This window comes from Pelodiscus sinensis, chromosome 15 (assembly GCF_052426305.1).
Source record: "Pelodiscus sinensis isolate ZL-2025 chromosome 15, ASM5242630v1, whole genome shotgun sequence".
In the NCBI taxonomy this organism is placed as follows: Eukaryota; Metazoa; Chordata; order Testudines; family Trionychidae; genus Pelodiscus; species Pelodiscus sinensis.
Genome location: NC_143066.1, coordinates 18,808,206 through 18,832,963, shown reverse-complemented (window position 1 = coordinate 18,832,963; position 24,758 = coordinate 18,808,206). Strand labels below are relative to the sequence as shown.

At 41.2% G+C, this 24,758-nt stretch overlaps 1 protein-coding gene and 1 long non-coding RNA gene across 3 annotated transcripts in view; one reads left to right on the top strand and one right to left on the bottom strand.

Moving 5' to 3' along the window:
* Positions 1 to 24,758, top strand: part of SHISA9 (shisa family member 9) — a 350,588-nt gene that overhangs the window by 100,591 nt on the left and 225,239 nt on the right. The gene's annotated exons all lie outside the window — the stretch shown is intronic.
* Positions 1,847 to 24,355, bottom strand: LOC112547173 (uncharacterized). Its single transcript, XR_003090915.3, has 3 exons — positions 24,274 to 24,355; positions 22,435 to 22,502; positions 1,847 to 3,056 (listed from the first exon to the last, which is right to left on the bottom strand). It is a non-coding gene; the product is annotated as an uncharacterized LOC112547173 (long non-coding RNA).

Below are 24,758 nucleotides of genomic sequence, written 5' to 3'. Positions count from 1 at the left end.
ATGCTGTAAATGCACACAAGTAAATGATTACAAAAAGGTTTTCAAATTTGAATGTTCTTTGAATTATTATCTGTGTTCCAGTCACATGTAGAAATCATAGTTGTGGACAAGGACCCCACTGTGTCAGATGCTGTATAAAACTAGAGCAAAAAACTCCAAAAGAGTTTTAAGTGTAAGTAATATAAATAGCTACAGTGTATAAAGTACACAAGTACTTCTGAACCTTTTCAGAGAACTGTACCCAGTGTAGGAATCTGATCTGGCGTCCGTACTCTCAAGTTCCCTCACGTAAAAACTACTTACTTACAACATCAGACATAAAAATATGACTGTCACAGCACATTACTGAAAAATTGCTTATGTTCTCCTTTTTGCTACATAATTATAAAATAAAATAATTGGAATATAAATATTATAGTTGCATTTCAGTATATAGTATATAAAACAATATAGTTGAGTCGCATAGAATTTTAGTTTGTACTGATTTTGCTAGAGTTGTTTATATAGTCTGTTGTAAACTACACAAATATCTAGATGAGTTGGTGTATCCCCTGGAAGACCTCTGAGTGCACCGAGCGGTACATGTACAGGTGTTTTAGAAACACTGATTTATATTACATTTTTGTGTGTAACAGTAAAGAACTGGTTTTGGAGGGATGTGGTGGAGGCCATAGTTAAGGTTGCCAACCCTCCAGGATTGGCCTGGGGTCTCCTGGAATCTCCTGGGGTGCATCTACATAGCAACATTATTTCGGAATAATAGCCGTTATTCTGAAATAACAATGTGAGAGTCTACAGGAATTCAGTTATTTCTAAATAATTTTGAAATAATGGAGGGCTTATTTTGACTTCTGTACACCTCATTCCACGAGGGCTAATGCCTATTCCGAAATAGTTATTTTGAAATACCTGTAATGTGGACACTCCATTGCTGCTATTTTGAAATAGCTCCTTCCCAGGGCCATTCAAACTAATTACTCCCTAGTGCCTCCTAAGGCTCTAAATTAAGGTACCATGTCCACATTAGGGAAATCTGCCTTGCATTAATTTTTGAGGCTTCTGTAGTGTAGAGGTGCTATTTCAAAATAAGCTATTTCGGAGTATTTCTTTCAGAATAGCTTATTTCAAAATTAGTGTGCAGTGTAGACATACCCCTGGTGACTATTGAAAGCAAACCTGTAGATTTTAATAGGGTATTTTTTAAATGATGTTATTCTGGAAAAAAAACTCCTGGAAAAGTTTCTTTTTATGCAGAAATAGATAAATTATAAACCTCTGAAAATAAGGTTTTATAATCAAAATTCTGACAGAACCTAAGGGTACATCTAGACTATAGGCTTTTGCCGACAGAAGTTTTGTCAACAGATACTGTCGACAAAGCTTCTGTTGACAAAGACTACATCCAGTTCTCTCAACAAAGCAAGCTGCTTTGTCGACATGACAGTGTAGATGCAATAACACCTTCTGTCGACAGAACTCTGTCAACAAAAGGCACTATTCCTCGCAGAATGAGGTTTACAGCCGTTGCCAAAACTGCTGAGTTCTGTCGACATTATGTTGGCAGAACTCAGTGGCAGTGTAGACGCAAGTATAGTTTTGTCGACAAAAGTGGACTTTTGTCGACAAATCTCTGTAGTCTAGACACAGCCTAAGGCATTACAGTGGAAATGGTGCCATTGTAAAATAAGAGTAATAAATATATTTTTCACTGGTAATATAACATATATTTTTCTATATACAGTAGGGCTCAAAGTGAAATAAACTAAATGGGAAGTACAAAATTGGAGACTAATTTGATTATATACTTGTGTGGAGAAAAAAGATAGGTAGACCATTAAATCTATGCTGAACGCAGTATTATGTCTGAGATTAATGTAATGTTACTAATGAGAGTAATGCTTATGCTAGCACCGGTAGCAATACTGGCAGTTTCATTGTTTCTAAAACTTTTTTGTTTCAATATTTTTATGCCATAATACAAAAATCAATCATAGCACAGTAGCCAAGCAATAATAATAAAAAAACACTGAAAGACCACGACCAGGAATTATGTTTTATGGTGCTGCTGACTGTATTAGACTGTGTAAACGTGAGTACTAATTAAACATACTATCATAATTACACACAAAAATTAACATTAAAAGAATACTATCTAGTTTGAAAAGTCAAGCAATCAGATGTTTTAAAAGCCAGAATTAAGGCTGTCTGCAAGTTTAATTCATCTCCCTACTTCATATGTATTATGGGAGTCTTTAATTACATGATCAAATGCTATTTTTTCCAGAGGATGTCTGCCACAGCAAATGCACGTGATGGACAGTGTTCAGTGAATGAATAGCTCTGCACTGTTTGTCTTATCCTCATTCTTCAATATCTGGTTCTAGCGTTTATTCACTAGACATTATTCAAATCATGCTCTGAGGACAGTATTATTAATTTCCTCCTGGGCTTTTCTGTATCACTCGCCACTATACTACTTAGGTGTTTCACAAACATTCATTAATTTAGATTCTCATTACCCCCTGTGGATAAGGAGATATTATCTCTGTTTGATAAACAGGGTGCTGAGGCAAAGAAAGAGAGAGGCCAGAAGTGACCACTGATTGTGGGTGCAGTGTTTGAAAGGTCATGATTGTTCAGAGTACTTATCTACAGAAAACTCTCTCTGGAGAGATAGGCCAAAAAAAAAAAAAAAAAAAAAAAGCTAGAAAGTTTTGAGGCACTGAAACTATTAATAAATGCCAATCAAATTTGAAGAATTTTTAATTTTTTAAATTTTAATAAAGGTGTTTTTTTTAAGTCAAGAATTCACTCTGATTCCAAAACAAAACCTTCTTTGAGTGATGTCCCTGTGGGTGCTCTACTGTTGGTGTCAGGCTTGTCCCATTGCCACAGATTGGAGACTTTTCCAGCAGTGTCCAGTTGTGCCGCGCATGTGTGAGAGCGGTGCGTGTTGTTTGCACCTTTGGAGTTCATGCATGCATCCCGACTCCTCTCAATTCCTTCTTTGCTGTGCTGGGCTGCAGACAGACCTCCAACTTCTCTTCACTTCACTTCTGTGGAAAGAAAATTATTTAGAATTCCGAAGTTAACCGTTCTTTCTGTTGTTCTTTTAATAGTAAAAAATAAATTATTTAGTTAGTTTTTACTGTAAATATTTGCTTAGACTTTGTAGTCAGCTGTTACACACTCCTTCAGGGACAGAGGGCAGTGAACTACAGGTCTCTTCAGGCCTCTACAAAAAAAAAAAAAAAAAAAAGAAGAAACACCGATGACATGCTGGGATCTCCTGGTTTTAAAAAATGTGAGAAATGCCAGTAGTCTGATTGTTTGAGTACCCACTGGCCCCACGCTCCTTGCAGTGCTTTGATTTTGAAATGTACAAGAGCCCTTCTGGGACTTGTGTACATTTCAAAAGCAGGGAATACAGGGCTAGTCCGGGACTGTTTGGCTGTGTCTATACTACGTGTTTTGTCAGAAGAGGCAAAGCAAATGAAGCGCTGATTAGCATTTTCTTGTGCTTCATTTGCATAACCTATTCCGATCTGTTTTTACGCAAGAGGTTTTTGTGCAAAAACATGCAGTGTGGACGTGTCCGTTTTGTGCAAAGATCCCTTATGCTTCTCCGAGATTTTGCACAAAAAGGGTTTTTTGCATAAAACGGACATGTCCACACTGCACGCTTTTGTGCAAAAACCTGTTGTACAAAAACAGATCGGAATAGATTATGCAAATGATGCATGAGAAAATGCTTATCAGTACTTAATCTATATTGCCTCTTCCTACAAAACACATAGTGTAGACAAAGCCTTTGAGTCCCTCGCTGGCCCTGCGCTCCTGGTGGTACTTCAGCCTTTGAAATGTAGCAAGAGCTTGCAGGGCTCTTTTTCTCCCCCCCCTTTTTTTTTGTGCTCAACATCTTTGAGAGGGACTGGTGGGGAGCACTTCCTTTCCCCCCCCAGCAAAAATTGCTCTTCGCATTTTTTCCGCTGCTGTTTCGTCTCTCTTCGTTTAATGGTTTGGCCACCCCTGGTCTAGTATCTTGCCATATCTGTGTCTCCTGCCCCCTTATTTCTTCTTCACTGGTTCTTAATCCCAAACTCCTTGTCCAACCGGTTTCCGTCCTCCCCTCAGCTCCTCATCTGACCTCAGTGTACCTTCCCAACTAACTACCTCAAAGGCTACGTCTACATTGCAGAGTTTTGCGCAAAAACTCGTGGAGTGTCCACACCTCAAGTGCGTTTTTGTGCAAGAAAATTTACAGTGAATATACAGAACAGAGGGGGTTCTTGTGGTATAGGTATTCCTCTTTCTACGAGGCACAACTCCTTTTTGCGCAAGAGTTATTGCGCAAAAAGATATATGTGGATGGGCAGCAGGTTTTTTTTGTGTAAAACCAGCCTATCGAAAGAAGCACAGGTGCCCTGGTGGCCATTCTGTTAATGGCAATCAGAGCTTTCTTGTGAGAGAGCATCCATGCAGTCTGGACACTCTCTTGCGCATAAGCGCATCGCTTTTCCGATGCGCTTTTGCAGTGTGAATGTGCTCTTTCACAAGAAGTTTTTGTGGAATATCTCTTCTGATAAAAGCTTCTTGCGCAAGAAGCCTGCAGTGTAGACATAGCCACAGTGTCCCAGTTCTAGGGTCTTTGCCCAATTAGTCCCCGCCTGCCTTTTCCCAACTTCTAGTGAGAGAGGCGTAGTACAAAGTACTTGTGACCTCTAGGTTTTATTTGGGGGACTAACTACTTGAATGACTACTGTTACGGACAAGACAGTGTTGCGTCTTATAACTTTCCTTTTTTCAGAATTTCCCTCAAACTTTGAAGATTAATTATTTAGAAATCATAATGATTTCTTTGAGATTTTTGAATGTAGGTCAAAATTTGAAATTAGAATTTTGTAGATTTTAAATCAATGTTAGTTTTGTTGGAATATGGCAGTTTGTAGAGTCTGGGGAATTTTATAAGCAGTTTCTATTAGCTTTGCACAGTTATTTATTTGTTTTTTTTCCCCTCCTGGTCTTGTTTTGTTTTCCTTAATGTGCTGTTTGTGATTTCCTTGTTGGTGCAATTTTTAATTCAGTCATTTTCAGGGCAGAGCTGTAGTTAAAAAAAATCTCAGCTTAGTGACCCTTTATATCTTCTTTCTCAAGTTTACCCTTCTATGGGTGTGTCTACACTGCCCCATAGGTCGAACTAAGATATGCCAATTTGAGCTATGCAAATTGTGTATCTTATTTTGAAGTTATTTCAAAATAGCTTATTTAGAAATTTGGTGCTGTCTACACAGCATTTATTTCTAAATAAACTGCTATTCTGAAACGTCCTTTGCTCCTCATGGAATAAGGATATAGGGACGTTGGAATACTGTGCTCGTTATATTTCAAAATAACAGGTGCTTTCAAAATACACAGAATAGCTATTTCAGGGTACCTTCAGTATCTCGAAATAGTGCTGCAGTATAGACATAGCCTAGGATTTCCATCACTACAAGCTTTACATGAGTTTACAATCTCTTAGTACTGTTCATTATTTATATTATGCACAGAACACACACAAGGGCAGGAAAAAAAAAGATAAATTTTGTATTTTCTTATCTTTTTATTCTATTACTGGCCAATCTCTCCACTTGTGACAGGCTACAGAGACTCTGTCCAGAATCCTTGCATCCAGTCTCCAAGGCCACTGTTCATGGCTACATAGGAAAGGATTGGTGTAATGAGGTAGGGTATACGAAGAGCACTCAGTCACCTAAGGTTTCAAAATTTTACAGGCAGCAAAATGTTCAGTAACTTGTTCATGTGATTACTGTGGGTTGGTAGAGAAGGACATTTGTCAGTTTGTGTAGAACAATTGCAATTCCTGATTGAGGTCAATCAAGAGTTATATTGGAGAGCCTTGTAGTAAATGTTCACTGGTAGGCAGAAAAACTGATGTTAGTAATGAACAGGCTAATCTAGGGGCTCAGGAGACAAAGTGCAGTATCATGTACAAGGAACTAGAGTTTTTAAGTAGCCAAAGCTGAGCTTTAGTTTTCTGTTTGTGGAAAGAAAATCCCCTGTGCAGTCTTTGTTTGGATTGTTAAAATCTGTTTAACGGAAATGTCTGCTCTTGGGAGCAAAGCTGTCTCTTTGAAAGTCTTTTGCTGTGTGACTGCATTGGCCAACCCTGCTACTTTACAAGGCTGCTTAAACAAACAGCTAAGGTTTGCTATTGATTTTGCAGACTGAAGTTTGAAACATGAAAACTTTCTTTCCTCAAGAATATATTAAAAGCGAAACAAATAAAGTATTTCCACTCATCTTTCCCTGTATCATTGAGTTAGGAAAACATATATCTGCTCTTTCCATTTAAACCTTCCAGTTTCTTATTCAAGCCAGTAATTAGCTAAGACCCCTTTTCATGAGGCTAGATTTTATTATTGTCCTGCACTTTGTGTAGTTATTTACATCAGTGTAAAGTGACCGTAAAACACTATGAAACTAGACTGAGAACATTGTACATACAAAGTCTTTGGGGGTAGAAACCATCATTTTTGTAATGAGTATACAGCGCCTAACACAATGTGGTTGCAGTTCCTGATTGGGCTTTTTAGGTGTCACCAACATGCATAATAATAAATAAGCACTCTGCACTCAGTGTTAATACCTACAGAAGACATATGACGATCATGAATTAGAGCCATGTTTTCTGTTACTGTTATTTTTGTATAGAGCAGTGCTGCTCAAAGTGGGTCATGAGCCCAGTTTGGGAAAGCTGCTAGTGGACCTGTGCTGCTTTGTTTACCTAAAGGGTCTGAAGCCATGGAGCCTCATGGTTTCCATTGACTCCATTTTGCCATTTCCAGCCAAGGGGAGCTGCAGGAAGTGGTGTGGCCCAGGCCACTGCTTTCCGTGATTCCCCTTGGCTGGAAATACCAAAACCAGAGACAATGGGAGCTATGAAGATTCGTGTCTACAGACCCTTTAGGTAAGCAAAGTGGCGCGGGCACACCAGCAGTTTTCCAAAAGCGGGCCCACAACCTATTTTGAGAAAAATTGGTGTAGAGATAACATTTAGGAGCCTTAGTCATGGAATAGGACTCCATTGTGCTAAGTGTTGTACAAAGTACAAAAAGAGTCTCTGGAAAGAATAGTGTGCTGTCAATTTGAAGTTCAACAGAAGAAAGTTATCTGAAAGGATTTTTCAATTGCAGACTGGTGAGATCCTTTGACTTCTGTAAAGCCAAGACTGTTATCAAATATGCTTTATTTAAGCTGACCAAAATTTTTCCCATTACATTATTTTTGCACAGGAAAATAGCCTTAAAAAATCCTTGGTGTAAAAAATCATCTAATCATTTTGGTTTTGTGTGTGATATTTTCCACAGTATTTCTTACCAAAACTTTAATCAAAACAATGTTCAAAAATTTCCACTTATTGAAAAATGTACTTTTTACTAAGAAACATTTTCAATACATTAAAACAGTCTGAAAATAATTTCATAACAATCTTTATCAAAAGATACTGTGAAAATTTTTCAAGAAATGGAAAATGGATCAATTTTAGAATCCCAGAATCATAGAAAAGTAGGGTTGGAAGGGACTGTAAGAAGTCATGAAGTCCAGCCCCCTGCACTGAGTAAGACCAAGTAAATTAGACCATCTCTGACAGGTTTCTGTCTAATCTGTTCTTAAACACCTCCAATTATGAGGATTCCTCAACCTCTCTTGGAAACATACTGCAGGAATACCCTTACAGTTAAAAAGCATGTCTAAAATCTAATGTAATATAAAATCAACTTCCCTTCCAGCAAACTAAGTCCATTACTTCCTGACCTACTTTCAGTGGACATGGACAAAATTTATCATAGTCCTCATTATAACTGCTCTTATCATATCTGACCACTGTTATCAGGTCTCTCCTCAGCATTCTTTTCTCAAGACTAAACATGCCCAGAGGGTTTTCTAGCTTTCCTCATAGATCAGATTTTCTAAATCTTTTACCATTTTGGTTGCTCTTCTCTCCAATTCATCCACCTACAGGCAGTCCCCGGGTTACGTACAAGATAGGGACTGTAGGTTTGTTCTTAAGTTGAATCTGTATGTAAGTCGGAACTGGCGTCCAGATTCAGCCGCTGCTGAAACTGACCGCCAGTTCCGACTTACATACAGAATCAACTTAAGAACCCCAGGCGTCCCCAAGTCAGCTGCTGCTGAAACTGATCAGCAGCTGATTCCAGGAAGCCCGGGGCAGAGCAACTCTGCCTCGGGCTTCCTGTGGTCAGCACTGGTCAGTTTCAGCAGAAGCTGACTTGGGGACGCCTGGGGCAGAGCAGCTAGGGTGCTGCTGGGTAGTACCCCATCTGCTCTGCCCCAGGCGTCCTGATTCAGCCGCCTCTGAAACTGACCAGCAGCAACTGAATCAGGACCTGGGGCAGAGCAGCTGGGGTGCTGCCGGGTTGGTCCAGTAGTGCCCAGAGCGGCGCTGCAGGACCAATCGGCAGCGCCCCAGCTGCTCTGCCCCAGGGTCCAAAACAAATGCCTGGTCTGCTGGGGGGAGGGGGCACACTAGCTGCGCCCCCCCCCCCAGCAGACCAGGGACACGGGGAGCAGAGCCGCAGCGGCAGCGGGGGGCCGCGCCTCTGAGGCTTTGCTCTGGCAAAGTCTCAGAGGCGCGGGACCCCGCCGTGGCTGCAGCTTCAGACCACAGGCACCGGGACTGAAGCGGCAGCTGCGGCGGTTCCCCGCGCTTCTGAGGCTTTGCTCTGGCAAAGCCTCAGAAGCGCGGGAACCCGCCCGGTGCCCCTGGTCTGCTGGAGACGGTCTCCAGCAGACCAGGGGCACCGGAGCAGCTTACGAATGGGGCTTTCTCGCCCCGGAGCTCGCAGGTAGCAATCCGCCACCTCGACCTCCGGGGCGAGAAAGCCCCGTTCGTAAGTGCGGATCCGACATAAGTCGGATCCGCGTAAGTCGGGGACTGCCTGTATTTCTTAAAGTATGATGGCCAGAACTGGATGCAATACTCCAGATGAGGCCACACCAGTGCTGTGTGGGACAATTATTCCCATATCTTATATATGCCATTTCTGTTCATAGATCCCTTAATGATCTTAGCCTTTTTTGCAGCTGCATGACATTGTTGACTCATATATTCAATTTGTGATGTACAATAATCCCCAGATGCTTTTCAGCAGTACAACCACCTAGCCAGCTATTTCTCATTTTGGTGTTGTGTATTTGATTTTTCCTTCCTAAATTAAGTACTTTTAATTTGTCTTTATTGAATTTCATTTTGTTGAATTCAGACCAATTCTCCAGTTTGTCAAGGTTGTTTTGAATTCTAATCCTGTCCTCCAAATGCTTATACTCCTCCCATCTTGGTGTCATATGAAGATTTTATAAGTGTACTCTGTACTCCATTATCTAAGATGTTAATGAAACTATTGAGTAGTCTTAGACCCAGGGCAGACTCTGCAGGACCTTACTAGATATGCACCTTTGAGTTTGACATTGAGACTACGTCTACATTGCAGCCTTTTGTTGGCAGAGACAATGCAAATGAAGCACTCATTAGCATCTGTCATGCTGTCATTTGCATATTCTTTGTCAATGCTTTTTGCAGAAGAGGTTTTTGCACAAAAACAAACAGTGTAGACGTGGCCATTTTGCACAAAACCCCTCTTTTGTGCAAGATCTCTTATGCCTCAAAAAAGGAAGTATACAGGATCTTGTGCAAAAGTGTTTTTTACACAAAACGTCCCCGTCTACACTGCTTGTTTTTGCGCAAAAAACCTCTTCCGCAAAAAGCATCAACAGACAATATGCAAATGACAGTGTGACAAATGCTAATGAGGACTTTATTTTTATTGTCTCTGCTGACAAAAGGCTGCAGTGTAAACGTAGCCTCACTGACTGATAACTAATGACCTTTCAACCAGTTGTGCAATCTCCTTATAATATCACCCAGACCATATTTTCCTAGTTTGCTTATGAGATTGACATGTTATTTTACTAAAATCAAGATCTATCACCTGCTTCCCCTTATACACTAGGCTAGTAACCCTGTCAAAGAAAAGTACAGTTAACTTGATTTGCTCTTGACAAATCTATGTGGGTTATTCCTTAAAACGTTAATCTCTAGAACACAAATTGATTGTTTAATAATTTGTCCCAGAATCTTTTGAGGTATCTATCTTGATCTATAATTTCTCCGCTCCTTTTGTTTCCCTTTGTAACGATAGATACTATGTTTGCCCTTCTCCAGTCCTCTGGGACCTCACCTGTCTTCCATGAGTTCCTGAAGATAACTGTCAATAATTCCAAGATTGCTTCAGTCCCTTAAGTACTTTAGGATGAATTTCATCAGGTCTTACTAACTTGAATACATTTAACCTATTCTTTCCCTATTTTGGCTTGCATTGCTTTCCCCGTGTATTTAATAAGAATTGTGTTGAGTATCTAGTCACCATTAACCGTTGTAGTAAAATAAGCATTGAACACCTGAGCTTCTTGATGTCAACAGTTTTTAGCTCTTTCCCCACTAAGCAGATGACCTACACTTTCCAGTATCTTTCTCTTGCTCCTAGTGTATTTATAGAACATCTTGCTCTCTTTAAGGTTACCTTTTCAAATTAATTAGTGGACATTTGGTTATCTGCCCCCTTTGAATCTAATTTTGAACCCATTTTGTCTTAAAGACTGACAGTTCAACTTTTGCTTTCCCTTATTGCATGGGAGATAGTAAGATGTGCCAGCTCTTTATTTGATACAACTTATTTCTTCTTTTGGGACTGCTCAGCAGTACTATCTCAGGTTTCACATATTGTGTGCTGGGCTATGGGGATACGACTACACTGCACAGTTATTTCGGAATAAGCTATTCCAGAATAGTTATTCCGAAATAGCTTATTTCAAAATAGCATGTCTACACTGCAGAGAAGCCTCAAAATTAGTCCGCGGCTGGCTACCCTAATGTAGATGTGCTATCTCAATTTAGAGGCCCAGGAGGAATAACTTAGAATGGCCCAGCTGAGGGACTATTTCAAAATAGCAGAAGTGGAGCATCTACATACACCTTGTTTCAAAATAGCTATTTCAGAATAGGCATTACTCTTCATAGAACGAGGTTTATAGAAGTTGGAATAAGCCGTCTGTTAATTCAAAGTTATTTTGAAATAATGGAATTGCTATGTACAGCCGCTCTCCGAATTACGAACGAGTTACGGACCAACACTTGGTCTGTAACTCGAATTGTTCGTAACTCAGATCCCATAGAGTTACATGGCAACCGCGCTGTTCGTAAGCGCGGATTGCTGTTCGTAATTCGGATCCGCATTTATGACTGCTTTGGTCGTTAATGCGGATGGTTGTAAGTGGAGGTGGCCATAAGTCGGGGAGCGGCAATAGATGCTTGCATAGTTATTTTGGAATAACAGCTATTATTCCTAAATAACTCTGCTGTGTAGAAACACCTAACAGGAAAAGGCTCTATGATTTGAAAGCTAAACAGACTCTTATTAATATAACTTCCTTACAGAGATACGTTCTAAACATGAACATACACTGACTTTCAGTGCCTCCTTCATGTTCTCCCTTCCTGCAACCTCCAGCTTCCTAGAGCTGGCACATGGAAGAGGAAGAGTATAGACAACTCCACCTTATTCCTTGCCTTCCCATGGTAGGGGAGTTTGGACCCACCAGTAGTTGCTCTATCCTTTGGAATTAAGGAGCTCCTGATACTTCTTTACAACCCTGTACAAGTGAGCAGAAAGAGCCATGCTCTAGCTAAGAGAGTTTTCCATATCTGGAACATTTGCAATCCTCCCTCATATGCATATTACAGATTTGTTTGCACAGCTAGCAGCACTTAATCTTCTGACATTTAAAGATCTTACTCCTATTGCAAAAGACTTTGGAGGTTGGGAAAGTCACTATGCCTACAGCTTAAAATTTTTTTTTGCTTAAATAAAATTATTTTTACTGCTTTCTATCTACCAAATCTGGAAGCATTTATTTCTTTATTTGATAGAACATTTGGAGATGGCAGGAGGTGTTTTGTGGGAAGGAGTAATGAAAGATTCATGAAGGATTAAAAATAGTTGGGGGGGGGGGGTTTGGGTTTAATTCAGAATCTCTTAATATTTCCCCTTCACTTCCTTCCTATTTACACTGAATATAAATATAGGCCTTCTTCTAAAAAAAGAAAGTTGGATGAATGAAGAGTGTGAGGGAGTGAAACAAGCAATAAAATTAATATTTTCCAAAGGGGTGCCTAAAATCAGATTCCTGCATCCATAGTCAGGCACCCAAATGAATGAGCTGCCTTTTTCAGAGGTAATTAGCACCTGGTGCTCACCAGGAAATGTGATTGCTCAGTGGCCTGAAAACCAGGCTTCTCCTTCAGCCACCTGTGTTTGAACATTTTGGCCAAAGGCATTAAAGTTGCCTTCAGATTTGTACTTTAGCTGGCACTGAAATCTTCCTCTTTTACACTTTAATGACTGAGCATAGTATACAAACAGGACAAGTGGAGGCTAGAGTCAGGAGCACAGAAGAACTACAACTGTGCCAAAGGTCTGGGATGGGTTTTGTTCTGAAATAATGTTGCTTGAAGGGCTCCTCCAGCACTGCTGTTTTGGTTCCCTGGCAAACTGGGCAACTACACCGAGGGAATTCTACAGATGTCATTGCCTAATTGCTGAGCGTGTTCCCCCAATCTTACTTTATAGCTCATCCCTTCCATTTCAGCACCCTACCAAACATCTCCACTCATGCTCAGGTCCCATGTTTCTAGATGGATTACTATCACCCCTTTTTTCTCACCCTCCTGCCCTATGATAGAGACCCTTGGAGAGGTTCATTAGAGGGAAGGCACATTCTGATGAAACACAGATGGCTCAGTGGACCAGAAATCCTCTCAGCTCCACTTGTCCCATCCCAGAACCTTACAACTCAAGCCCTATTTCTCTCCATTAGCCCTGAGCCATCTTCATCTTGGCTACGTCTAGATGGCATCTCTCTGCCAACAGAAGGATGCAAGTCAAGTACTTCGGAAGTGCAAATGAGCCTGGGATTTAAATACCCCGGGCTTCATTTGCATGCTCACGTTCTGACTCTGTGCCTATCAGGCTCAGTGTCGAAAGTGGAAGTAAAGTGTAGCTGCGGTTCTGCTGACAGCGGGGAGCTTTTTCGGCAGATCCTGTACTCCTAAGCATAAATTAGTTGCAAGTTGGAATTATCCCAGGCTACACTTTAGTATAATAGAAAACTATAGGTCTAGCATTTTCTATTACATTCAAGTTCTATTAGGTCAGAGTTACCCAAGAAAAAGCCATTTAACTTGGTAAATTCACTTGCACTTAGTATTTTCATGTAAAGTTGAAAAAGCAAGAATTAAAAGCAGAAAATTATTGTTTCTTTGTTAAATTATTTAATGTTTACATGGTGCCCAAAGTGTGCAAAGTACATCACAGAAAGTTATGAAGATAACAATCTTGAACCAGATTAGCCTTCCACCTTTATTTTTTAGGGTTGTGGTGATTTATTTTTGTTTTCTTTCTTTTACTATAAATAAGATCAGCAGAAAGATGTTGCCATGGTGAGATATTATAATGCACTTAAAGACACTTGTTACAAAGATGTACCACAGTACCATCTCCATGTATGTGAGTTCTCAAGATACAGTGATAACACCATAGACAAAAAGTAAATTTATTAATTTCATTACAAAGGTTTGGAATATTAATTTGGTGCACAGTAAGCATCAACAAAATACTCTAGCTGCTGACTTCATTTCCTCTGAACTTAAATCTATTTAATAGCAGAATGGAGTCAAATTGTTTGCCAGAATCAGTGTAATTCTAACGTGAGGCTCAGGTATATTTGCTTATTTGCTGTATCTTGGCTATATTTGGATGACATCTTTTATCTGAGATAAAAAGAAATTCAGTGTGAAGAAAAAGTGAAAAGTGTAAAGAAAAGCCTCAGTCATTGAAATCCACTGTTATGGCATATCTACACTATATGGAAAAACGATACTGCAGCAGTCGATCTTTCAGTGTTCGATATAGTGGGTCTAGTGAAGATGCATTAAATCGAACTCAGAGGATGCCCCATCAGCACCAGTACTACTGCTCCTCACAAGACATAAGGGAAACCAACAGGAGTGTTTGCTCCCATCGACCTCCTGCTTTGTAGATGGGGATTTAAGATACATTGACTCCAGCTGAGTAATTAATGAAGCTGGAGTTGCATATCTTAGGTTGACCTTCCACTCTAGTGTAGACAAAGCCTTAGTTATTACAACTAACAGTAGCAGTGGGGGTTGTATTTCAGCTCTGTTCCAGGCACACCATCAGCTGGGAGAATACTGCTGCACACTTCTCAAGTCTCCCAGAGAGTCAAGGCCCCAAAAGTATCAGGAAGAATCAGAGTGTCATGCTGTCCCCAGATTCATCTTACATTATTTTAAATTATGGTGCCTGAACATATGACCCGATAAGCCAGATATGCAAGGGTATGTCTACACTACAGCGGTAATTCGAACTAACTTAGTTCGAATTAGTTAATTCGAACTAAGCTAATTTGAACTAACGGATCCAGACTAAAAAACTAGTTCGAATTAGCGTTTTGCTAATTCGAACTAGCATGTCCACATTAAGTGGACCCTGAACCGGGGTTAAGGATGGCCGGAAGCAGTGCTGGCAGGGCATCAGATGAGGACTTAGAGCGTGGAGCTGCTGCCTCAGGCTAGCCGAGGGCTGTGCTTAAAGGGACCCGACCCCCACCCCGGACAGACAGTTCTCAGGGGTGCCCCACTTGCAAAGCAGTCCTGGCTTGGAATGCCCTGGGGGCCCACACTCAGCCATCAGACCGACTGCACTTGCCGCAGGCTGCCATCTGGGGAGACATACCCCAAATGTTTGTGAAAACCTCTAGTTTTGCATGGGATAGCAGAGAAGGGAGAGAATACTAAAACCATGTGGCATTTAATTTCAGAAAGGGGAACTATACAAAAATTAGGAGTTTATTTAAACAGAAATTAAAAGGTACAGTAACAAAAGTAAAATTCCTACAAGCTGAATGGAAACTTTTCAGAGAGACCACAATAGAGGTCCAACTTAAATGTATACCCCAAATTAAAAAACATAGTAAGAGAACCGAAAAAGTGCCACCGTGGCTTAACAACCAAGTAAAAAAAGAAGTGAGAGATAAGGCATCATTTAAAAAGTGGAAGTTAAATCCTAGTGAGGAAACTAGAAAGGAGCATAAATTCCATCAAATTAAGTGTAAAAATATAACAAGAAAAGCCAAAAAGGAGTTTGAAGAACAGCTAGCCAAAAACTTAAAAAGTAATAGTAAAATGTTTTTTAAGTACATCAGAAGCAGGAATCTGGCTAAACAATCAGTGGGGCTCTTGGACGATCGAGATGCTTAAAGGAGCTCTCAAAGATGATAAAGTCATAGCGGAGAAGCTAAATGAATTCTTTGCTTTGGTGTTCATGGTTGAGGATGGTAGGATGATTCGCAAACCTGAGCCATTTTATTTAGGTGACTAATTTGAGGAATTGTCCCAGATTGAGATGTTGCTAGATGTGGTTTTAGAACAAACTGATAAACTTATCAGTAATAAGTCACCGGGACCACGTGTCATTTACCCAGGAGTTCTGAAAGAACTCAAATGTGAAATTGCAGATCTACTAACTGTGGTTTGTAACCTGTCCTTTTAATACTTTTCTGTACCTAATGACTGGAAGAAAGCTAATGCAATGTCAATATTTAAAAAGGGCTCTAGAGGTGATCCTCGTAATTACAGACTGGTAAAACCAAAGTCAGTACCGGGAAAACAGTTGAAACTATAGTAAAGAATAATATTGTCAGACACACAGATGAACATAATTTGTTGGGGAAAAATCAACATGGCTTTTGTACAGGGAAAAAGTGCCTTACTAATCTACTAGAGTTCTTTGAGGGAGTCAGCAAACATGGACGGCGGAGGAGGGGAGAGATCCAGTGAATATAGTGTACTTAGATATCCAGAAAGCCTTTTCACAAGGTCCCTCACCAAAGGATCTTAAGTAAAGTAAGTTGTAATGGGAATAAGGGGGGGAAGGTCCTCTCATGGACTGATAACTGGTTAAAGGATAGGAAACAAAGGATAGGAATACATGGTAAGTTTTCAAAAGAGAGAGAGGTTTCCCCCAACAGTCTATTCTAGGACCAATCCTTTTCAACCTATTTATAAATTATCTGGAGAAAGGGGTAAAAGTGAGGTGGCAAAATTTGCAGTTGATACTAAACTGCTCAGGATAGTTAAGACCAAAGCAGACTGTGAAGAGCTTCAAAAAGATTTCACAAAACTAAGTGATTGGTGAACAAAATGGCAAATGAAATTTATGTTGATTAATGTAAAGTAATGCACATTGGAAAAAAATAATCCCAACTATACATTCAAAATGACGGGGACTAATTTGGGTACAACTATTCAAGAGACAGAGAGATCTTGGAGTCATTGTGGATAGGTCTCTGAAAACATCCACTGAATATGCAGTGGCAGTCCAAAAAGCAAATAGAATGTTAGGAATTATTAAAAACGGGATAGAGAATAAGACAGAGAATATCTTATTGCCTCTATATAAAACTATGGTACACCCATATCTTGAATACTGCATACAGATGTCGTTGCCCCATCTCAAAAAAGATATATTGGCAGTGGAAAAAGTTCAGAAAAGAGCAACAAAAAATGATTAGGGGTTTGGAATGAGTCCCATATGAAGAGAGATTAAAAATTCTTGGACTTTTCAGCTTAAAAAAGAGGAAACTAAGGAGGGGGATATAATTGAATTAATGACTGGTGTGGAAAAAGTGAATAAGAAAAAGTTCTCTAAACTTAAGAACTAGGGGTCACCAAATTAAATTAATAGGTAGCAGGTTTAAAGAAGCAAAAGGGAGTTTTTCTTTATGCATCACACAGTCAACCTGTGGAACTCCTTGCCAGAGGATATTGTGAAGACCAGGACTTTAACAGGGTTCAAAAAAGAACTAGATCAATTAATGGTGGTTAGGTCCATCAATGGCTATTAGCCAGGAGGGTAGGAATGGTGTCCCTAGCCTCTGTTTGTCTGGAAATGGATGACAGAAGAGGGATCATTTGATGATTCCTTATTCTGTTCACTCCCTCTGGAGCATCTGGCATTAGACAGTGTTGGAAGACAGGATACTGGGCCAAATGGACCATTGGTTTTACCCAGTATGGCTGTTCTTATAGTCTTATGTTCATGGAGTTTCACATAGTTCTTTGAGTGATGATCCCGGGGGTGTTCCACTGTAGGTGTTGGGTGGTCCCAGCATCTCAGATCATAGTTTTGCATAGCAGTAGCCAGTTGGGCACAGTTCTTCGGATCATATTACACATGTTCCTGAGTGACAGCAATGACATTCTTCTTCGCACGCTCTGATGCCACAGACTAGATCTCATGGTACTGCAGCTAGACAGCTCTCTCTGTCTCTCTCTTCCTCACGAGCTTCAAACTGGTCTCCGAGATCTCCAGTGCACTCATTTTGTAGTGCCTTCAATGATGACTGTAGGAGTGTCTTTTCATCATGACACTCCTCACGTATGAGATCCTACTATGACTGGTAGGGTATGTCTAGACTACATGGCTCCGTCGATGGAGCCATGTAGATTTGTTTTTTTGGCAAAGGCAAATGAAGCCGCGATTTAAATGATCGCGGCTTCATTTACATTTACATGGCTGCCGCGCTGAGCCGACAAACAGCTGATCAGCTGTTTGTCCACTCAGCGCGCAAGTCTGGACGCTCCCCTGCCGACATCAAAGCCTTTTGTCGGCAGCCCCGGTAAACCTCATCCCACAAGGAATAACGGGGCTGCCGACAAAGGGCTTTGATGTCGGCAGGGGAGCGTCCAGACTAGCGTGCTGAGAGGACAAACAGCTGATCAGCTGTTTGTCGGCTCAGCGTGGCAGCCATGTAAATTTAAATGAAGCCACGATCATTTAAATCGTGGCTTCCTTTGCCTTTGCCTACAACCCTAATCTACATGGCTCCATTGATGGAGCCATGTAGTCTAGACACAGCCGTATAGACATAGACAGCTCTATGCTCATCCTCACCCTTGGATGGCACAGTGGCATTACTCATCTCCTTATTCTAGACCCTGGTCACCATGTTGTCATCATTTGGCCTCCAGGATCCCATCTACTATCTCATGCACACCAATTACGAGGTACTTCCCACCATCATCCCGTGCCCGTACTCTGCCACCCACTGAGCAGCTTGAGACAGAGGAGGGCCAAATATCCGAGCTTCAGCATCCTTACTAGGGATGTTAAATTTAGTTTAATCAATCAATTGACTAGTTGATGGATAAGGGGCCAGGAGCCAACCCCACTGCAGCTCTGCCTTTTTAAGGTATTACGAGCCAGCAGGTCTTCTCCCCGCCACCACCACTGTGCACCAGCCCTTTAAATGCATTTAGAGCCACCAGGCAGAGGCTCAACTTTGTGGGACTGGGCGCGAGCTGGGTATCAGCTGATTCCCAGCTCGTGCCCAGTCCCTGCTACCCCCTGCGTCCCGCAGAGACAGTCCTGGGGGGAACTGACTTCTAAGCTGGCTCCCCCCAGTACGAACTCCTGCTCCCTCCCTTGCTGCTTCTGATAGAGGCAGGAAGGGATGGGGGAGTGACTAGTCGAGGGACTAGTTGACTATCCGATAAAGTTACACTTATTGGATAGTCAACTAGTCGCTTACATCCCTAATCCTAACACTTCCCCTGCTGACCAATCCTCTTCCTCCCCAGATAAGGCGGTCTTTCCAGGAGATGTCTCACCAGCAGATGACTTGAAACAGTTCCAGGAACTATTTAAAAGGGTAGCTACCAATCAGGAGGTACAACTTATGGCAGTCCAGGAGAAACAATATTGTCCCCTTAAAAATCTACAGCCTTCCCACCACGCCAAGATCACGTTACCCGTTGATGAGGCAGTCATGAAAGTGGCTGACAAAATATGGCAGACCCCAGCTTCTGCCCCTCATGCCAAAAAAAGGGCTGAAAAGAAATATTTTATTCCTGCCAAGAGCATAGATTTTTTTATTTTCACATCCTCAGCCAAATTCTTTGGCAGTTGACGCAACATATCACAGGTCAAAACTACCACAATGTAAAAATGCGGTGCAGGATAAAGAGAGTAAACACATGGACTTGTTTGGCAGGAAGATGTATTCTTCCTCAACTCTCCAACTCTGTATTGTGAACTACTCAGTCCTTCTAGCCAACCACAATTTTGGTAACAACTCCAAAATTAGGGGGCTGAAGAACACCTCCTGGACAATAAAAGAGCTATTCTAAAGTCGATAGTGCAGGAGGGCTATACTATGACTTGTACTGCCCTACAAATGGCCCTTTATGTCACAGGCACTGTGGCCTGCTCTGCTGCAACATCTATAGTCCTGAGGAAAGCTTCTTGGTTCCAAGCCGCTGGAGTCTCTAAGGCTGTGTCTACACTGGCACCCTTTTCCGTAAAAGGGATGCTAATGAGACACTTCGGAATTGCAAATTCCGCGGGGGATATTTAAAGATGAACATGGCTGCCGCTTTTTTCCGGCTCGGGGTTTTGCCGGAGAAAAGCGCCAGTCTAGACTGGATCTTTCAAGTAGGAATAAGGGATCTTCCGGAAAAGGGCTTATTTACCGCAAGATCCCATCTAGACTGGCGCTTTTCTCCAGCAAAACCCCGAGCCGGAAAAAAGCGGCAGCCATGTTAATGCAAATGCCGCGGGGGATATTTAAATCCCCCGCGGAATTTGCAATTCCGAAGTGTCTCATTAGCATCCCTTTTACGGAAAAGGGCGTCAGTGTAGACACAGCCTAAATGTATAACATTAATTTTGCTCAGGAGTTGTGTGGCTCATGCGGAACGTGGTATTATGCAGGTCTAAGGATGAATTGTGAATGGTATTTTCTGACCAGCTCTTTAGAGATTGGGATTGTCAAAATTGCTGTAACTTTCTTTATAAATACCAATGTAAACAAAAAAGCATCAGTGGTAAACATAGTATTAACTTGCAAATACTGGTGAGAATATCTAGTAATTAATCTTTAATTACTGAATGTGGGATATCCAGAGTAATATGAATGAATCTAAATGAATTTCAATGAGATGGGGCTACCTAATTCCCCCAAACTCCTCTGAAATTACCAGTCTGTTGTCATAGTACATTATTAAACAGCCCAACATATATTTTGAAATTTTGATCAGAGCATACAAGTTTGGAGACACTTCATCTACTTCTTGTAGCCTGATTTAAATGGCTGAAGAAAATAAAACAAGGTTCATTTTCAGAATTGTATTGGAAAGTTAAATATATATAACCAATTATTTATCATTTTTGCATAGGGATATGAAGCAGTAGCCTATACTCATCAGGTAGTCAAGTTTACTACTCTCATTCCCCATCCTTTTGCTACCTGTGATACGCGGGGAGGGGGGGGAGGAGGGAGAGGCAGGAGCTGATGCTGGGAGGAGCGGATTTAAAAGCCGATTCCCCTCAGCACTGTCTCCACAGTACCGCCCGTCCCCACCCCTGGCTGCTGCTTCTGTCAGAGGTGGGGGTGGGCAAAGACTGCTGCCACGAAACAGCCTCTATCCATGGCGACCCCTCTGTAGGCAGGGGCTGCTTTGCGGCATCAGTCCCTGTGTGTGGGTGTCCCAGCGGGAAATTGTGACCTCCCGCACACAGGGGCTGCTTTGCAGCAGCAGTCCCTGTGTGCAGGAGGTCTGAAATCCCCACCGGGACCCCATCACACAGGGGCTGCTGCTGGCTGGGCAGGCAGCCCAGCTCAGTTCTAGCTCATGCCGGGTACAGGACCAAACCCCGCTGTGGCTCTGAAATTTAAAACACAGTATGAGCCAGAGGGCAGGCTGCCCGTCTCCTACTTCCTTTTAAATTGAAGAGCCGCAGCAGAGTTTGCCTATAAAGAACATTGCCTATTAACTAATCAAGTATTTGATAAAAATTATATCAACTACTTGATTAGTTAAATACCCACATTTTAAAATCCTTACTTCTTCCTATGCTTCCTATATAATGCTTTTAGGGTTGCCAGATGGTTTAACCCAAAATACCAAACATCCCTCCCCCCCCCCAAAAAAAAACATGGGGGAAAAAATTCTGTTGAGAAAAAAAAAGGGGGAGAAATGCTTTTGAGGCTTTTTGGCCATTACAGGCTGCTGGTGGCCATCTGCCATCTTGTCTTCAGCTCAGGGCCAGACAGCTCCCCTGCAGAATCAGGTAAGCACCTGGTACTTTTAACTCCTGGCCAGGAAAACATCAGAAAATACCGGACATTTTAGGTGTCCGGTATTTTCTGACTTTTCTACCAGATAGGAGGTGAAAATACCAGACTGCCCGGGTCAGTACCGGACACAGTGAGAGCCTAGTTACACACACCAGTGGGTTACAGTAGCACCCAGTTGGCACTGATGTAAATGACTACAGGAGGTGAACAGCAGTGGATAATCTGGCCCTTATGTCCACTCTCAGACTATGTCTATACTACAGATTTTGCCAGAAGAGGCAATGGAAATGAAGCACGGATTAGCATTTTCCAGTGCTTCATTTGCATAATCTCTTCTGATCCGTTCTTGCACAAAAACAAGCAGGATGGACTTCCTTTTTGCGTAACCCCCCCTTTTTGCATCATAGTATAGATGCAGCCTCTAGCATGCACTTCTGCAGAAGTTCTGCCAAAATGTGCATCACATACAGGCAACGACATGGATGCTTTTTACTCTGTCCATTCAAAATCTTTCAGCCTGACTTTGGAGGGACCATTACAAAGAAGGGTCAGTTCCAGACTCATTTAATTGTTGGCCAACAATGGCTTCAACTGATGCCTATATGGTAGTCATTTGGGGAATATGGCCTTTCAGTATTCCAACAACTTGACTGACCCCACCAGCTAATTCCATGTAAGTCACTATAAAGTTGTCAGATAATTCATTTTCATTTTTAAGCTTGCTATATTGTTAGAGTTAAAATGTAATGAACAGCTATATAGGTGATAGGTTGTAATGTTAAGGAAGGTTAATAGGGCAGAAGTGTCTTGTTCAGTTCTCACCATGACCTCTTTAGATCTATGTCAACTTACTGAGTAACAAGAAATTATTCTGCCAGACTTCCAGGTCTAGACACCCTCCCCCTGTGGATATGAATTCATCCAGATTCTTGTTGAGTGTCTGCAGTATGACTGTTTGGTGTGACAATAATAGTAAACAGTCTAGTGATAGAGTGTAGCTGCCAACACTTGTAAAACACTCTTACATGTTTTGGTTACAAAAGAAAAATAGTTTTTAAAACATTCTCAACACTCAAATGCAAATTCAGAGATAAAAAGGGAGATGGATGGGAGAAAATAAGAGTGAGCAATACTTACGTCAGAACAGAACAGAATCTATGCTCAGTGGAATAGAAGAACGTCAAAGGTTCAGAATTTTGTTTTTCCTAAGGAAATATTTCCAATCAAGGAAAAATAATTACAACTCATTCCCACCTACCTGCCTGTCAGTTTACAAGTTTTTAAGCAAAGACACTTTGGATTTATCAAAGCACAAAAGAGTTGAAACAGCTTTAAGTGGGAATCAAAAAAGCGGCTACATGGACTTTCTTCAAATTTTGAAAATAAATCACTTTTGAATAGACACACCTCACAAGAGATGGCAGTCCAATATTTTGGTGAATGGGTTAAAAGGGGAGTTTAGAATAGAATTATCTTTTCTTGAGTGTCATTAGGCTAGTTTTCCAGGTGTTTGGTTTTTGGCCAGAACACCCAGGCTATGTCTACACTGCAGGTTTTTTGCAGAAGAGGAAATGCAAATGGAGTACTCATTTCCATGTATCATGCTCTCATTTGTATATTTTTCTCCGATCTTTATTGCGGAAGAGGTTTTTGCGAGAAAAAGCCCTGTGTAGATGGGGCCATTTGTTGGAAGAACTCCTTTTTGTGCAAGAGCCCGTAAACCTCATTTTTTGAGGAATAAGGGCTCTTGTGCAAAAGGGTTTTTTTTTCCGACAAATGACCCTGTTTACCCAGGGCTTTTTATTGCTAAAACCTCTTCTGCAAAAAGGATCCATAGAAGATATGCAAATGAGAGTGTGAGATATGCAAATGAGCAGGGCTCACCTAGTGGTGGCGAGTCCTGCTCGCCAGCCGTGCAGTTTTGTGCGGTTCTGTACTCTGCGCATGCACAGATCATTCTGCGCATGCGCAGATCGCTCTGTGCTGGCTCTTCCAGGTTGTAATCTACTTGCCACGGGCGAGTAGATTACATTATTTGTCAAGCCCTGCAAATGAGTGCTCCCTTTGCATTTCCTCTTCCACAAAAAACCCGCTGTGTAGACGTAGCCCCAGTGAAAAAGGAACCCAGGCTGCTCAAGTCAGCACTGTTGACTAGGATGCTAATAGTCTGGTTGGCCAGAGTGGCCAGCTCTCTGGGGTTCCTGGAAGCGGCTGTCATGTCCCTCTGGCTCATTCCCAGACCACGAGAGCCTTCACCCACAACAAGACCCCACACTCTTTCCCAAGCACCTGCCCCAAATCTCCTGTATCCTGACACCATCATTTATAGCCCTTCCGTGCAGCCTGCACCCTCAGCCCATTGAACATGAGTGAATGAGCAAGTCTGGGGGGAAGAGGGAGGGAAGGGGGCTGGAGTGAGTGGAACAGGGCTTTGAGGCAGGTGGGGCAAGAGTAATCTGTTTTCTGCAATCAGAAAGTTGGCAACCCTACGAGGCTAGATTATTCCATTTAAGCAGTGCTTTGAGCAGGGGCGCATTGCAGACACACAGAAACCCCATCTGTTCCAACTACCAGGGGCCTCAGCATGCAGATTTACAGTCTGTATTAGTGGAAAACAGTCTTTCACCTTCAAATTATGTTAGTGGTCCTGAGTATTGGGAATTGAAATAACTACAGTGTCATGAAACTAAATTACTGTGGAAGATTTGAAAAAAGTCAGTAATTTAATCTTACATTTTCATTTATTCCAAATTCTAAATACTTCCTCTGACACATTCCCTGAACAGTTACTGTTACTCGGTCTCAAAGCATACATAGTACTCTATATTGGTATACAGTAGACAAAAGGTGAAAGGGCTTTTCTGTCTTGTTATAATTGGTGTTCACTATTTGTCTTTGATGCCTTCTTTTCAAGGTATTATTTATAACATTCAGGGTTCTTTATGAGGTGCTACATAGGATATTCCTTGCTGTTACCTTGTATGGAGTGATCTTTAATGTTTATTCTGCTTTTCTTCTCACACTCTCTATTCTACAAGAGCAGCACTCACAAAGGGATCTGAAGACATGAATAGCATAGTAAAATTTACAATTATAAAAGAAAATGTTTATCTTTGCTTTGTGAAATGAAAATCAGATATTTCCTTTTTTTGCATTCTCTAATAACCTGACTAAATATAATATATAAAAATTCATAATCACAAAAGGTAGGTTAAAATAATTGGCAAATATGCTGCATACAGAAAAACAAACATATGTTAATGAGAAATGTAACTATTATATCTGTTGTGTCATTTCTCATTTACCGTGCATGGAACACTGAAATTCAAATGTATGGATATATTATATATACATATATGTTTATGAGCACACGCATACACACACTCACATACAGTGCCATCTATTTTGTGTATTTTGGCTACAATGTTGTCTTTTTCAATACTGCTATCTTTACCCAATTG